Source organism: Triticum dicoccoides, chromosome 6B (genome assembly GCF_002162155.2).
Source record: "Triticum dicoccoides isolate Atlit2015 ecotype Zavitan chromosome 6B, WEW_v2.0, whole genome shotgun sequence".
Taxonomy (NCBI): Eukaryota; Viridiplantae; Streptophyta; class Magnoliopsida; order Poales; family Poaceae; genus Triticum; species Triticum dicoccoides.
Genome location: NC_041391.1, coordinates 474,159,883 through 474,172,864, shown reverse-complemented (window position 1 = coordinate 474,172,864; position 12,982 = coordinate 474,159,883).

The following is a 12,982-nucleotide window of genomic DNA, read 5'->3' as shown; positions in this document are numbered from 1 at the left end:
TAATCCTCATCCTCAGAGTCTAAAGTTCTCTTCTTCCTTTGCCTGGTAGCAGCCTTAGGCAGGTTGCTAGGAGTGCTTTTGCTGCCTTCATCTGAAGTGCTGGAGGGACTAGTGCCCTGACTCATGTCAATCTGCTCTTCTGACCTGTTCTGGCTGTCACCCTGGTCTGACATGCTGCAAACACTGACTGCTGACCCTGTGAAGAGTTATAGATGAGATAGAGTGGATGAGCATCACAAAATGCAGAGATTTTTTCTAAAGAATGATTCAAAAATTCAGTTTTAGTTTTCCACAGAAAGCATTTTGGATCAACCGATTTTCAAACTCGGTGATACCGAAGCAGTTTTGGAACCTAAACTGATGAACTCGGTTGGACCGAGTCACAGTTCGGTGGCACCGAGACTGCTAGGGTTTCACAAAGTCCTAAAATCGGTCTCACCGATTAGCAATTCTTGGCCAGACCGAGAGTTACTAGTGCAATGGCATAAGCCAAATTGGTGGGACCGAGTTTTTCAACTTGGTGGGCCCGAGATGGTTTCGGCAGAAACCTAACCCTAAAATTTTGAATCTCATCTAATCTACGGATTGCATTGACTAGACAGGAGTGTTTCAATCGTGGCAAGAATCAATGTGAACACAATGTGCTAGGAATCAGACGAGGATAGCACAGTGATCGAGTCCATACCCTAGCTCAGCGATGAACTCTCTACGGAGGCAACGGCGCGGTTGAATTCCATTAACAGTGGCGGAGACCAGCGATAGGAGGCAGCTGGCGACGAGGAGACGATCCGGAGACCTTGGAGGCAGAGCGAGCTATTGCGCGGGCGAAGGGGTTCGGAGGAATTTCCAAATTTTTGCCCGTGACTATATATAGCCCGACCCCGTCGGTGTGACCAAGTGGAACAACTCGGTGGCACCGAGATGCATAACTGTGTACAGTTACAGCAACTCGGTGTGACCGAAAAGTTCAAACCGGTTGCACCGAGATTGAAAACTTAGATCGACTTAATGATCTCGGTAGGACCGAAATGGAGGAATCGGTCAGACCGAGAATCACAAAGAAGTTTTGGAAGTTTAAGTATATGACGAATCGGGGACTCCGAGTGCTCCTCACACAGAGTGGTTCGAATCTGACTTGATCAAATTTTGTGATGTAGCATGAATAGAGTTTGAGACGAGAAAATCATAGATAGCTAGAGAAGGTTCTTAGGCATTCTTGTCCATCCACTTGGCAAAAATAAAAAGAGGAAAATCAATCAAAACAACAAGTGGATGTCCTTGAATGAGTAAAATATGCACCAACATGCTCACACAATAAGATGGCAAATGAAATATGTGGCAAAACATGCACAACCAATTCTAGCATCTATCAAGCAATTGGTGATGACTAGGTCATCTATATATGAGTATATTGACTTAGGAGTCAAATGAGAACATTTGATCATAGGTCATACTCATCGTTTGAGCTCAAGTGGGGTTACCACTTTTACATAATGCATTGATGTGTTCACACCATTAGAGTTGCTTTGCCTCAATTCTTAGAGTTAAGCTCCCCCTAGATGTGAGATCCCCCCTTAGAGGGATGAACTAACCTTGGGTTTTGTCGATGATGACTTCATGTAGGTGTTGGAGATGTGGATGCTCAATGTTGAAGTAGATCATTTGGAGCAATCCGTTGGAGTGAGTTGCACTTTCAACTTACCTACATGGGTTAGTCCCACAAGGAACAAACAAGAATATCCATAGACATAGAGTGATGCACACAAGATGATGTCCATGAAATCATTAGGTTACCTTGTCCCTTGCCTTACCAACATGAGGGTTTGTGACTCCTTGAACTAGTGCAAGATGTGGAAGTTGATTGCACTTGTCCTTGCCATAATGATATGAGTGAAGAATGTTGGCGGAGTCACCCTCAAGAACTCTCTAGTTCTTCTTCTTTGGGATCCACATCATATTGATGGGAATCCTTGGAGTTGTAGTTGTACTTGATGAAGTAGAACTTGACGTAGTCTTGGGAATCCACTTGAACGATGCCTTAGGTGCTTCTTCAAATGCATCAATCTCTTCTTGAAGCTTGTCCTTGCCTTTGTTCTTGTGATCTTGTGGTGGAAGATCATCTTGTGCTTGTGTTCCCTTGAAGGAAGTAGGATCATACTTCTCTTGCTGAGGAACAAACTTCGTCTTGGGGTATTGATCTTCTTCCCACTCAACTCCATTGGCATTGAACTTTCATTCAAAACCAACACCTTGATTCTTCCGGTGTCTTCCTTGCTTGCGTACAATTTCCTCGAATTGCTTACTCCCGGCAAGGCTCTTGTAAACACCTTTCCCTATAATTCCCTTCAATAAGCTATTTTCTTGCTCAAGTGTAACTTGGCTAAGAGAATCATTAGTGGAATCAAGAGAACTACTAGAAGCAACAATATTGACATTATTATTGTTACTACTAGTGGAAGTATCTTTCTTGTACTTATTACTAGACTTGACTTGAGGCATGTAAGTAGATAAGAGTAAACGCTTGGCAATGTAAGAAGAACTTTTCTTACGAAGATCATCATTGATTGCTTTTAAGAACTCATGCTCTTGCTCAAGATTGAGCTTTTCAAAGCGTAACTTCTCATGAGCCCTTAAAAGTTCTCGATGATCTTCGAAGATGGTTTCATGAGCCAAGTTAAGAGTGTTTAGTTCTTTAGTTAGAAGCTCAATCTTCTCCTTATCATTGTCATTCGTTTTATCTTGATTAGCATGATTAATTGACGTTTCATCATAGTATTCATCACTAGAGTTGTCAACAAGCAGATCATCATCCACAAGCAAGTCATCTTCATCACTATTGAAATCAACATACTCAGGATGTGTTACCTTTGGACCTTTGGCCATGAAGCATCTTCCAATTCCTTCATTTGGTGAATCAAATATGTCGTAGGAGTTGGTTGACACAAGTGCTAGACCGGCAACACCTTCATCTTGAGTATATTCGGAGTCGGAGTGATAGCTTCTCTCAGAGTGATTGTCGGAGTCGGAGCCGGATACCCATTCACCAACATGAGCTTGATGTCTTCATTTTGTGTAGCTCCTTGATGACTTGTCCCTCCTTTCCGAATCCTTGCTTCTCTATGAGGGTCTTCGTTCATAACGATCATCTCTACTCCTCCTCTCTCTTGGTGGTGATTCTTCTCTTTTGCTTCTTATTCTTGGAGAATCTTCTCTTCTTTTGTAGGGTGTCATACACTCATTGGAATAGTGTCTAGGTCTCCCACAATTGTAGCAATTGCGCTCTCGACTAGAAGATCTTTTTTCATGGTAAGACCTTGACTTGGAGCTTCTTTCTTTGCTTCTACTCTTGTAGAATTTGTTGAAGTTCTTCACCATTAAGCTCAATTCTTCATTGATGGTTTGTTTCTCACTTGATGATGTGGGGGCTTCACTTGAGGCTTTGTAAGCACCACTTGACTTGTTGTGAAGTTCCTCCTTATCCTTGAGTGACATCTCATGAGCAACAATTCTTCCAATGACTTCCGTTGGCTTGAGATCTTTGTAGTTTGGCATCATTTGGATCAATGTGCACACGGTATCATACTTTCCATCCAATGCTCTTAGGATCTTCTTGATGATGAATCTGTCGGTCATCTCTTCACTCCCTAAGCCGGCAATCTCATTTGTAATAAGAGCAAGCCTAGAGTACATTTTAGCGACACCTTCACCATCCTTCATTTTGAACTTGTCAAGCTGACTTTGGAGCACATCCAACTTGGATTCCTTGACGGATTCGGTACCTTCATGCATATCAATCAAAGTATCCCAAATTTCCTTTGCATTCTCAAGATGGCTGATTTTGTTGAATTCTTTGGGGCACAATCCGTTGAAGATGATATCACAAGCTTGAGCGTTGTATTGCAACATCTTCAATTCTTCCGCATTAGCTTCACGGTTTGGCTCTATCCCATCAAAGAATTCACCTTGCAAGCCAATACAAATAATTGCCCAAACGGCGGGGTTATGTCCGAGAATATGCATTTTCATCTTATGCTTCCAACTAGCAAAGTTAGTACCATCAAAGTAAGGACCTCTACGGTGATAATTTCCCTCGCTAGACGCCATACTCTCCTAGGTTGTGAAACCAAGGCTATGACCACCAAAGCTATGGAAATCAAAGCAAATGGAGACCAAAGCTCTGATACCACTTGTAGGACCTTGAAGTATGTCTAGAGGGGGGGGTGATTAGACTACTTGACCAATTAAAAACTCAACCTTTTCCCAATTTTAGAGTTTGGCAGATTTTAGCTATCTTAGGACAAGTCAAGCAAGAATGCAAAGAGTATATGGGCAGCGGAAATTAAAACATGCAACTTGCAAGAAAGTAAAGGGAAGGGTTTGGAGGATTCAAACGCAATTGGAGACACAGATGTTTTTGGCGTGGTTCTGATAGGTGGTGCTATCGTACATCCATGTTGATGGAGACTTCAACCCACGAAGGGTAACGGTTGCGCGAGTCCACGGAGGGCTCCACCCACGAAGGGTCCATGAAGAAGCAACCTTGTCTATCCCACCATGGCCGTCGCCCACGAAGGACTTGCCTCACTAGCGGTAGATCTTCACGAAGTAGGCGATCTCCTTGCCCTTACAAACTCCTTGGTTAAACTCCACAATCTTGTCGGAGGCTCCCAAGTGACACCTAGCCAATCTAGGAGACACCACTCTCCAAGAAGTAACAAATGGTGCATTGATGATGAACTCCTTGCTCTTGTGCTTCAAATGATAGTCTCCCCGACACTCAACTCTCTCTCATAGGATTTGGATCTGGTGGAAAGAGGATTTGAGTGGAAAGCAACTTGGGGAAGGCTAGAGAGCAAGATTCATATGGTAGGAATGGAATATCTTGGCCTCAACACATGAGTAGGTAGTTCTCTCTCAGAAATGGTAAGTTGGAAGCGTAGGTTTAGTCTAATGGCTCTCTCCATGAATGAAGAGGAGGTGGAGGGGTATATATAGCCTCCACACAAAATCTAACCGTTACACACAATTTACCAAACTCGGTGGGACCGATTCAACAGACTCGGTCGGACCGATTTAGTAAACCTAGTGACCGTTAGTGATTTTTGGTGGGACTGACATGCAACTCGGTGAGACCGATTCGGTTAGGGTTAGGGCATAACGTAATCTCGGTAAGACCGATTACACAAACTCGGTGAGACCGATTTTGGTAATAAGCTTTCCAGAGAGTTGGTCAGGTAAACTCGGTGGGACCGATTTGCTCTTTTAGGTGAGACCGAAATGTTACAAAAGGGAAACAGAGAGTTTACATTGCAATCTCGGTGGGACCGATCGCTCAGTTCAGTTTGACCGAAACGTTACGAAGGGAAACAGAGAGATTACAATCCCATCTCGATGAGACCGAGATCCCTATCGGTAGGACCGATTTGCCTAGGGTTTGTGGCAGTGGTTATGACTTCTGAAATCGGTGGCGCCAGATAGGAAGAATCGGTGTGACCGATTTTGGCTTTGGGTTTAGGTCATTTGTGGATGTGAGGAAGTAGCTGAGGGTTTTGGAGCATATCACTAAGCACATGAAGCAAGAGGCTCATTAAGCAACACCTCATCCCTCCTTGATAGTATTGGCTTTTCCTATAGACTCAATGTGATCTTGGATCACTAAAATATAAAATGAAGAGTCTTGAGCTTTTGAGCTTGAGCCAATCCTTTGTCCTTAGTATTTTGAGGGATCCACTTTCATCATCCATGCCATGCCATTCATTGAGCTTTCCTAAAATAATAGTCTTGGAATAGCATTAGCTCAATGAGCTATATGTTGTTATGAATTACCAAAACCACCTAGGGATAGTTGCACTTTCATACCCGTACCCTCTCTCCACAATTGTAGAAAAGGCCTACCCTCGTTCATCCTTATCTCCCACAACCTCATTTTTGAGCAATTAAAAAAGGAAGCCTCTGGAACAAACTGCCATGGTGGTCGCTGCCGGTGTCGTCCATCCCCATGCCTCCGCTCAGTCCGACCACCAATCACCACCATGCCCCACTCCTCCTCACCTTATCTCTCCTCTTTCTCAAGATATCATTAGTTTTTACACATGGGATTACCCCCGCATGGGTCAATCACAACAGGTGTTTTTATAAAAAAAATGCATCTTGATGTTCTGTGCAATGCACGAACATCTTGCTAGTACTCCTACAGAAGATTTAGTTGGTGATGATGGTGTCTGCCATCCATCATTTCTGACCATTAGATCTACATCTAACGACCGTGAGGTAAGTTGTTGCCTTTTCTCAACAACATCCCACTTCTCTATTAATTTGCAGAAAAACTCTTAATTAGTATCTTAAAACCAACCACATCCCTCCCTCAACTCATGAAAGTGGCCCAAGGAATATATTCTGATTGAAACATAATATATCCTAGTGATATATGTATATCAAAATTAGAGTGTTTTCTATCAAGTTTTTGAATAAGTATTATTCTAATTATGATCCGTTGCAACGCACGTGAACATTGCTAGTATTTCCGACCATGCAAAAAAAATGCTAGTATTTCCATAGTTTCGAGTTTTCCACCGAGATATCAGTCACTCATGGTTGATATGTAGTTTGAATTGCGTACACATATGCACTGTGTAACTAGCCATGCTTATTGGCCTCCAAACCTTAACTTTCACTCCTACTTACAGTATGTAGAGTATTTAAGAAAAAACTACCACTTTCAACCAGCCCTAGGAAGAAAATATTGTACAAAAAATAGCAAAAACATACCAAAAAATCTTAATCCACGCTAGAAAATTACTAGCTAGTGCCGATTAGGCTCGTTTAAACCCGTTTATGATAGGGTTGGCCCACACGTCTGTGCTGAAGAGGCAGCTTAAACCAACACATTTTGTTTGACTGTTGACACGAGGGACCCACATTTGACCTTCTATCCTGTTCTTCCTCCTCCAATCATTATTTTTCCCAAACATTACTTCAAACAGTACTGATGCGTGTTCATCGGTGGCACGGTTGATGAGCGAGTTGGCCGCCGCTCCGCCGGACGGGCCGGACGCCGCGCTGGCCTCCGCACGGGTTGGCTGGCTGGCCCGAGCGTGTCTCACGCAGGAGCAAGACGCCGCGCTGGCCTTCACTCAAGCCAGATGGCTGGCCTTAGCACGGCGCGCGCGAGCAAGCTGCCGCACCGCCGTGCCAACCTACCTAGCAAACCTTGCAGACAAGCAGCTGGATGCATCCACCAGGGTGTGTGCTATCTTGGCTAGCTAGCGCTCGCGAGCGCTGGACGGAGCTGGCATCCGGGCTGCCGCAAGATGGGCTCCGCCCCACCAGCGGTTTTGACCTCGCCTTCTGTCGGCGGCGGTAGCTGCGTACGATGGCCAAGGATGACTAGGTGTGGACGGGTCGGAGGTAGGAGGTCACTCGAGGATTTTTGTCCAGACTGACATGTAGGTCCCACAAGTCATAATGCCTAACTTGTCGGTCGAAAGAAGGCATTGACTTAAGGGGCGACATGGGTTGAAATGTGCCTATAACGGCACTTTGTAGAGTAGCCGTTTCCTGGTTGGGCTGGTTGGTAAGTGGTAGTAGTAGTTTCTTGGCATTATTAAGGGTTTCTTGTAAGGAACAATGTACTAGCGACAAAAGGCTCTAGGTTGCGTTGTACTCCAACGAGTACTACTAGTGGTCGCGGGAGTGTATAGCTTGTTTTGTGGGTTCGATCCCGGCCGAACGCACGTCGGCCTTTTTTTAAAAATAGTAACCTCGCTGCGAGCCAATATTGTACACTAGTAGTTTGACTTTTGAAGTCGAACGGACGTGTTGCACCACAATCTGGGTGCACTGGATAACCCATCCACGTGAACGGGTTTTCCCTCCCATCATCTCGTGGCTTGCGTACTAGAGTAGTACTCCTATATATTCGCCTGCGTACTCGCCCTTGCTGCACCTCGCTTGCAGCTTCCTCATTAGTTAGCATATTTAAACTAGTGCCTCCCAATTAAGACAAAGGTGCCGGAAAATCCTGGCACGGCATTGGGAACTGTGTAATATGGATCTGTACGTAAAGTTCTAGTACTCTACTACTCTGTAGCTTGCGGCGTTGCATGCATGGACTTCGCTCCATTATCGGCTCTATAAAAGAAATTCCTCTTGACATGAATATTTTTTTGAAACAGAGGCAAAAGCTTTGCCTCATCTCATTCATAAAGAAGAAACTACTAAAGTTCGACAAGATCCATTACACCTCCACAAATGGAAGCGAAAAGCCTAGTCTCGATGTATCAAAGAACTCACATGTTCTGCCCCCACAGTAACCATCGCTAATGAATAGGCTGCTAGTGTGTACATGAGAGGAGCGGCTGAGTAGGCCAGCTACGTGCTTGAATAGAGCACGGAGAGTACGCACTATGTAGGTGTACTTTATCTGCATTGATAGTACAACGATGGTTCTAGAGAATAGTAGTACCCTCCACTTGCAATTGTATCTCCTTGGCCTTGAGATTCAAGAGTTGAAAACTGGTGCACTATAGAAGTACAGTACGTCGCACTACTAGTTGGGAAAGTAGTACTACTACTGCTAAAGTATGAGTACATAGTAAATAATAGCCTCACCACACTACAAAAAAAACACATCTGTGACATTTTGGCCCGAACGAATTTTGTGTGTGTCATGCTTATGACACTTCTATGACGATAATTGTGACAAAACCCGGTATCATCATAGATGTGGTGGGCTCCTACTTCTATGATAAAAAATCATGACAGAGAATGGGCTTTTCATCCTAGGCGGGCCGGAGACGCAACTGCATGACCTTTTGACCGTCCATGATGGGAAAAAACGTGGTAGAAGCGAGGGCGAGGAAAATATCGGGGAGTTCCCAGTTATGGTGGGTGGTCGGGGCCGAGCGATGCACAGAGGGATTGCACGTTTCTCTTGTACATGTATGCGCGTGGGTGCAAGGTGTTGGGCTCTAACTGAACCCGAGCGAGGCCTTTGCCTACTTAACCTGAGCGATTGCACTGCAGGCTACACGTTACTAAATCCGAGCAATCGATTGATCCCTGGCTGTTAACTGAACCCGATCGAGTGATTCCTTCGCTACTGCTGCTAACTGAAGCCGATCGAACTTGCTGCCTCTTGATGAACAGTGAGCGTTGTTGGGGGGTTGGATGAACAGGTCTCGGTGGGGGGTTGGATGAATAGGACCCCGTGGTAGTAGAGGCCACTACCGTTGGATGAACAGGACCCCGATCGATCGAGCCGGTCGGGGTGGATGAAGAGGACCCCTGATACGTCTCCAACGTATCTATAATTTTTGATTGTTCCATGCTATTTTATTACCCCTTTTGGATGTTTATGGGCTTTATTTTACATATTTATATCATTTTTGGGACTAACCTACTAACCGGAGGCCCAACCCGTAATGCTGTTTTTTTTGCCTATTTCAGTATTTCGAAGAAAAGGAATATCAAATGGAGTCCAAACGGAATGAAACCTTCGGGAGCGTGATTTTTGGAACGAACGTGATCCAGAGGACTTGGAGTGCAAGTCAAGAAGCAATCGAGGCGGCCAGGAGATAGGAGGGCGCGCCCACCCCTCCTGGGCACGCCCCCTATCTCCTGGGCCCCTCAAGCGGCCACCGACGTACTTCTTCATCCTATATATACCCACATACCCCGAAAACATCCAGGGAGCCAACAAAAAACAATTTCCACTGCCGTAACCTTCTGTATCCGCGAGATCCCATCTTGGAGCCTTTGCCGGTGCTCCGTCGGAGGGGATCAACCATGGAGGGCTTCTACATCAACACCATAGCCCCTCCGATGAGTCGTGAGTAGTTTACCACAGACCTTCGGGTCCATAGTTATTAGCTAGATGGCTTCTTCTCTCTTTTTGGATCTCAATACAATGTTCCCCCCCTCTCTTGTGGAGATCTATTCGATGTAAACTCTTTTTGCGGTGTGTTTGTCGAGATCCGATGAATTGTTGGTTTATGATCAAGTTTATCTATGAGAAATATTTGAATCTTCTCTGAATTCTTTTATGTATGATTGAGTTATCTTTGCAAGTCTCTTCGAATTATCAGTTTGGTTTGGCCTACTAGATTGATATTTCTTGCCATGGGAGAAGTGCTTAGCTTTGGGTTCAATCTTGCGGTGTCCTTACCCAGTGACAGAAAGGGTTGCAAGGCACGTATTGTATTGTTGCCATCGAGGATAAAAAGATGGGGTTTATATCATATTGCTTGAGTTTATCCCTCTACATCATGTCATCTTTCTTAATGCAGTACTCTGTTCTTATGAACTTAATACTCTAGATGCATGCTGGATAGCGGTCTATGTGTGGAGTAATAGTAGTAGATGCAGGCAGGAGTCGGTCTACTTGTTGCGGACATGATGTGTATATACATGATCATGCCTAGATAATCTCATAATTATTCGCTTTTCTATCAATTGCTCGACAGTAATTTGTTCACCCACCGTAATACTTATGCTATCTTGAGAGAAGCCACTAGTGAAACCTATGGCCCCCGGGTCTATCTTTTATCATATATTCTTTCAATCTACTTTTACTTGCATCTTTACTCTTTGCATCTATATTATAAAATACCCAAAATATATTTATCTCATCATACTATCTCTATCAGATCTTACTTTCGCAAGTGGCCGTGAAGGGATTGACTACCCCTTTATTGCGTTGGTTTCGAGTTCTTTGTTTGTTTCTGTAGGTGCGTGGGACTTTTGAGGAGCCTCCGACTGGATTGATACCTTGGTTCTAAAAAACTAAGGGAAATACTTACGCTACTATTGCTGCATCACCCTTTCCTCTTCAAGGAAAACCAATGCAAGCTCAATAAGTAGCAAGAAGGATTTCTGGCACCGTTGTCGGGGAGGTCTTCGCTCAAGTCAAGACATACCAAGTACCCATCACAAACTCATCTCCCTCGCATTTACATTATTTGTCATTTGCCTCTCGTTTTCCTCTCCCCCACTTCAGCCTTGGCGTTTTATTCGCCCCTCTTCCGTTCAATCTTGTGTCTCCATGTGCCTTCCTTTTGCTTGCATCTTTGCTTGCTAGAAGTTTATGGATCCTCATCCACTTTCTAATATTTTTAAGAGATCCAATTATGTTGAACCAATTGCTAGTGAGTTGTGTGCACTAAATTATCTTTACGAGGTTTTGCTTGAAATTCGTGAATCTGAAAATTGTTATGAAGAAATTTATGAAGTGATTCACGATAGATCTTTGAATAAAAAGCATGATTGCAATGATTTCACTATTTATGTCAATTGTGCTAATAATATGCAAAACCCTAAGCTTGGGGATGCTAGTTTTGCTATGACTACTACGTGTTGCAATGATCATGATTGGGGTGATTATTCTTTTGATTTTGAAAATTTATTTAACCCCCATGATGAATATGAGATTGATAATAGTGTTTGCAATATTATTAAAAGTGGGTTTGGAATAGTGTCAACTTTAGATCCCACATATTTGGAGAATGTTCAATCTTATGGTATTTTTGATAAAAGTGGGTTTGGAGAGGTCATGACTTTAGTTAATGTTAATCCCACTATTTTGGAAGAGTGTCAACTATTCATGCATGTGGATCATGTTGAAAATACTTTATGTGATAGCTATTTTGTTGAATTTGCTTATGACCCCACATGTAATTATTATGAGAGAGTAAAATATGGTTGTAGAAATTTTCATGTTACAGAATTACCTCTCGTCACGTTGAGATTGCTATCGTCTCTTTCTTCTTCCTTGCATATGCTAATTTTTGCTTGCCTTGCAAATTTGTTTGATTATAATATGCCTATGCATAGGAAGTATGTTATACTTAGATGTGTTTGTCACGTGTTTCATGATGCTCTCCTTGTGCTTCAATTCTTGTATTCATGTGAGCATCATTAAAATTATCAATGCCTAGCTAGGGGCGTTAAACGATAGCGCTAGTTGGGAGGAAACCCAATTTTATTTGTGTTTTCTATTTTTGTTTCTGTTTAGTAATAAATTTTTCATCTACCTTCTGTTTAGATGTGTTTTTATGTTTTAATTAGTGTTTGTGCCAAGTAGAACCTATAGGATAACCTACGATGATAGTTAATTTGATTCTGCTGAAAAACAGAAACTTTGCACGCACGACATTAGTTTTGTTAAATCACAGAAACATTGTTTTGCGTTGATTCTTTTTGATGTAGATCAATAGACAAATTTTCCAGGACTTCCTATTTTTGTAGGAATTTTAGAGTTACAGAAGTTTGCGTTAGTTACAGATTTCTACAGACTGTTCTATTTTTGAGAGATTCTGTTTTTCGTGTGTTGTTTGCTTATTTTGATGCATCTATGGCTAGTATTAAGTGGTATGAACCATAAGAACTTGAAATACAGTAGGTTTAACACCAATATAAATAAAGAATGAGTTCATTACAGTACCTTATGTGGTGGTTTTGTTTTCTTTCACTAACGGAGCTTATGAGATTTCCTGTTGAGTTTTGTGTTGTGAAGTTTTCAAGTTTTGGGTAAAGATTTGATGGACTATGGAATAAGGAGTGGCAAAAGCCTAAGCTTGGGGATGACCATGGCATCCCAAGATATTCAAGATTAGCCAAAAGCCTTAGCTTGGGGATGCCGCCGGAAGGCATCCCCTCTTTCGTCTTCGATCATTGGTAACTTTACTTGGAGCTATATTTTTATTCGCCACATGATATGTGTTTTTCTTGGAGCGTCGTGTATGATATTAGTATTTTATTTTTAGTTTTCCACAATCACCCTTGCTGTACACACCTTTTGGGACAAGCCCACTTGATTGAAATTTATTAGAATACTTTATGTGCTTCACTTATATCTTTTTGAGCTAGATAGTTTTTGATCTAGTACTTCACTTATATCTTTTAGAGCATGGCGGTGGCTTAATTTTGTAGAAATTGCTAGTCTCTCATTCTTCACATATATTATTTTGAGAGTATCTTAGAACAG